The sequence below is a fragment of the Halyomorpha halys genome, unplaced genomic scaffold (assembly GCF_000696795.3).
Source record: "Halyomorpha halys isolate HHAL.00 unplaced genomic scaffold, Hhal_1.1 Scaffold2820.1, whole genome shotgun sequence".
NCBI classification, from domain to species: domain Eukaryota; kingdom Metazoa; phylum Arthropoda; class Insecta; order Hemiptera; family Pentatomidae; genus Halyomorpha; species Halyomorpha halys.
Genome location: NW_027105073.1, coordinates 11,723 through 16,948, shown reverse-complemented (window position 1 = coordinate 16,948; position 5,226 = coordinate 11,723).

Here is a 5,226-nt window from a genome sequence, read left to right as displayed (position 1 = left end):
AAAAAGATACAATGAAAAGAATAAAAAACAAGTAACAAAGGCAGGAGCAATAGTTTCATACAAAAATACGTAAAATATAAAGCTACAAAAGAACAGGAGATGTATATAAAACAAAAAACAATACGAGAAAAAAAAAATATATATATATATATAATTTGTCTCTTTCAGAAGAATAAGAAAACAATATTATTGATTCTATTAAAACATTTTTTATTCACTAAAAATTAAAAAAAATACATAATGAGCGTTTTAGTAGATCAACAAAATTATTTTTGTGAAAAAACAAACCATAGTCGTTTTTAGCGTCATTCGAAACCACCTAGTACCAGTTTTGAAAAAAATTAAAAATTATAAATTTTTCACCTTGATTTATTTTGAGAATTTTTTTTTTATTCCGGTGACCCTTGTTCATATCCCCTTTTACCCATTTCTTAAGTTAATGCAACTGTTGAAAAGCTGAATGTCTCTTCTTTCAACCTAAGTTAACAAAATTTAGATTTAATGCCCTTACTTAATTTTTGTTTAATTTTTTTTATTCATTTGATAGATTACATCCAATATGGTACGACTAGATGACAACATCTATCGGTGCCAAAATAACACATACACATTATAGACATAAGTGAAATATAAATATTACATTTTAGATTACTAGGGCTTTGTGGAGGCTATATAATTTCTAAGCTAGATTAAATACAATATAAATTGATCTCAAGTGATACAATTAATAATTTAATTAACAACTACTAATATGAAAATAAAGAAAAAATAACATGATATTTATTAAAAATAAAATAAATTAAAAATGATAGCAATAATAATAATAAAAATAACTGAAAGGCTTATAAGGTGTATAATAAAGCTGCAAATTTACAATTAGTGAATTAATATAATAATGAGAATAGCACTAGATAATACAGAATATGATAAAAGCGAAATATTTGTTTCAAATATTAATTTCACTTATAAGAGTGAAATATTAGTTTTAAGAGAAAACTTTTCAATCATTAATTTTTTATCTCTGATTAGCTGCTGTAGTTACCATCTATATATTAATTGATATCAAAGTTTCAGTAGTGTTCAATTAATGTATATACATCTTCAAATATAGCAATAGCGAAGCATAGGGTTGGGTCTGCTTGTTTAGAAATAAATATTATTCACTTGGATTAATCATTGACAATGGTTGGAAGCAATAAGTTTTAATATAAATTTCTTTTAACAATCGCAACTTTAATTAAAATTCAAAAAAAAAATTCAATATCCATGTTATAATATAAACTAACAAATGCATAATATTTTTTGTCTTCGAGTAAAAAATGATCTAAGATTCGATCTCGTCTTGTTATTCAATATTTTATTATTTTTCTTTATTTTATTCATAATCACTATTTAGTATCAATTGAGACATATTTAAAAATCTAAATAAACGTTTTGAGATCTACTGAGTCCAAATAACCAAGTCTAGCAAAATGGTATGTGTGTCCGTGTGAATCTGTGTCTGTGTTCACATCAGTTAAGCTCAAAAAACTAAAATCACCTATTTAAATTGATTATTTTTTTGATAAAATTGACCGACCGGAAGTACCACTTTGTACAATCGTTTATTCACATTTTTTTTTTCCGATTTTCTCTATAATTTTTATTTTGTTTATTTGAAAAAATAAACAGTCCTCATTGTGAGCAATAATAAATAATAGATAAATATGAAATATTGACGAATTTTATAAATATATAAAGATGAAAAAAGGAAAGAACAGTGATATTCAATCCGACCAGGAAAAGCGGAGGCTGCATTTCCTTCATTATTTTTTGTTAAACTGTATACCTGGTAGGCCTTTATTCCCACCTCTAAAAATCTAAAAAAAATTGTAACTGAAAATTAAAATTTTTTTTTTCGAAAATCCCTAACATACCTTCAACCAACACTCTCGACGAATCTATACAAAATTTGGGAGCGTGTGTAGAGTGGTGAGTGAAATTTGTGTAATGCACAAGACTTTTTTAAATTGGTATTCAAAACTAGTGATTGCAATACCGGACCAAAAGTTCAATACCGGTAATAGGTATTTTTAAAATCTTAATACTGGAATACCGGTTTTGATACCACTATTAGGAATTTTAGAAAAAAATACAAAAAAAAAAAAACACAGGTATTACTTTGTTTTATTAGACAGAGTAAATATCACAAGTTTTAATTTGTATTTCAAATAATTGCGAACATCGTTACTGTTGTTTATAACAGTTCTTCTTATAATGTCAATCCATGTTGGTACATTTTGAAACCTCAAGCGGATAATGACTTTCTTAAATCGTTACAAAACACTCGAAAAGACAAACCATTTAGTATTATAATTTTACTTATAACTTTATCCAAATTATCTTTTTGTTTCAAAATAATCTAAAATCCCTTATGGGTCATCATCATCATATCAAATCATTGGGCTTTGAAACTGTGCTTAAATTTGTATCTTGAAGGCAAATAGATCTCTTTAACAAATATGTATCAAGGATTATTTTAAATGTGTACTGTGTCCCCTTGTACTTCCTCCATTCGCTTTAATAACTCTCAAACATTTTTTACATTGTGTCCATATTCTTTTCATCATATAAATAAGGAAACTAAACCGAAGTATTATTAACAGATTTTTTTTATTTTTAAAGTTATTCATAATCATAGGTTTAATAATTATGAATATAATAAATCTGAAAAATATTATGAACCCTATTATATGCAAATATAATTTGAGTAACAAAGTCACCAATTAAAAAATCTAGAACTTATTGAAAATATTACATAGTTTCTTCATAACTACAACTTTATTTTCACCGATACGAATATCAGACTACGAATCCCGCACCTGTGCAGTATCGCTCATCATAGTTTCTGTGGCAATACTGGAGAGTAACGTAAGGGAGTAGTATAAATTTAAATACTCATCTTTGTTATCCTCATACAGCGTGGGTAGCTCATTGGTAAGGTACTGGACTATTAACTCCAAGGACCAAGGTTCGAATCCTTCTGTGGCCGGTAATTATCTGTTACCTATAGCCGTTGAGTAAAACTCTGGTTGGGGGGCCCTCCGGAGTCCACCCAGCCTCATTAATTGGGTAAAAATCTTGTGGTCGAGCGTGATTCTGACCAAATCACCTTCTTGTACAATCGTTGGTCTAGTAACAGTACTTCATCAAAAAGGACTGTACCTTTGACTCTCCATGGGTTTTAGTAATACAGATTTAATTTTTTAATTATCTTAATTGTCGTCTTTGTCATTTAGATTTTTTTGTTGTACATTTTTGGTGCTTCTGACTTTTTTTTGATACCCGATTGTCAACCTTTATCGGGTATCACAAAAAAATTCTTTACAACAAATACTTATTCAATTTCAAAATTTAATTTGCAATCTTTCAAATTGTAAACTGACAATTTTTTAATAGGAGGTGGTAACTAGGACATATATGCGACAAAATGTAAAAAATGCGAATATTTCGTATTTCTTTGCCTAAAAATTTCACTCTTTAGAGCTTTCGAGGTTGCAAACTAAGCTTTAGGGTTCCAAGCACTTTTCTTTTCTTTTTTGAAAAATGATTTTTCACCGTACAATTCCAAACTGAAGAGTGGTGAAAATTAAATATTTTTTGAGTTTTAGTAGTTATCTTATGAGATCTAAAGTTCTAAATTGTTTTAAGAATTGGTTCTGTATTTTAGGATATGAAAAATACCATTCAAAGATAAGCTCGACATAGTTCACATTTTAAGCAGATTGGAGTTCCTACACATTTTTTAATAAAAAAAAAAAGTTCTGATAGATGCTTTAGGTGATCTATAATTCAAGATTATTTGAGAAATAGTTCTGTTGTTTAAGATACAAATAATACCATTCAAAGAACACGCGCTTCACATTTTTTGACCCTACCGACGAAGTTCATAGAGTCGGGTGACTGGGTAGCCAGACTTGGTCAAAAGCTTGTTCAACGTCAAGTAAGACTCCTGCGCAGTACATCTCGCACTCCAGTGTGGAAGACACGACGTCCACTACTGTTTTATAGTGGAATAAAATGCTCTAAATCCAAACCGATGGTCAGGAATAACATGATTTGAATTATAGATTGGATAGAGGCCTTTTTAATAGGAAGTAAAAAAAATAAATAAAATACAAATTTTCAATCTTGCACCATTAAAAAAAAGAAGAAGAAGAAATAATGTTCATGTACGGAAGTGTTAACTGAACAACGGATTTACATCTTTATTCCTTCAGACTCCTCAGTCAGCAAGATGAAGTTTTTGTATGGTCATTGTTTTTTCCTACACTCCTGAAACATTTGAGGACCTAAGCGAAAATATTTGCTACTGTGCTCTTATTTTTCCATGAAATAATTTTCAATTAATTAATTCTTGAAATTATTATCACAGCTCAAGTCTTTAGATCAGTCTTAGTACGATCCTCCCTATCGATGCTTGGTACCGGGAGAATTCCTCGGAACCGAGCCGTTGGCTTATCATTAATTATGCTTCGGCTGCTTTGCTCATCCCTTCTTGCAATAAATCATCCATACATAACCTAAGCAAATTAATAGCATAAATAAATCTGTGCTTTAACATACCTCAGAGAGGAATATCGAAAATTTATTTCATTGCCGAATTATTGAAAAATAGCAGTTTGTTCTCAAGTTTAGCAATAATTTACGACAAACGGTGATTATTTTACAAGTTTTGTTTTTTAATACAATGTATTTATATTTTAAATCATTCTAAAAATTGTTAGTAAAAGTTACATTTCAAAATTTGTGAATCTGTATAAAATTTTGAAATTGATTTAATTCATAATTACAATAATAAACTTTTTTAAAATCATTTATAATTAAACTAATTAATTTACTTTAAATAGAAGTTTATTAATATATATTATATTATAAGTTATAAACAGAGCATAGGTATTATGACTCTTAATACCTAAACTCCCCATGTCAACATTCCAAATTGTATATATATAGGATTACTCAGGAGAATAAACCAGTATCTTAGTTGAGCTTATGTGCGTTATTTAGTGTCCCACATTCCCTTTTTTTTGAAGCTTTGATTCTGACTCATCATAACTGGTGCCGAAACCCGGGAAGTTCAGATCGTGTGATTCTATGGAAAATAATATTCTGAGAGCAGCGATCTTAACAGTACCAGACAATCCTCCTGCAGTTACAATGGTTGAGTCACAAGATCAGGGGCTG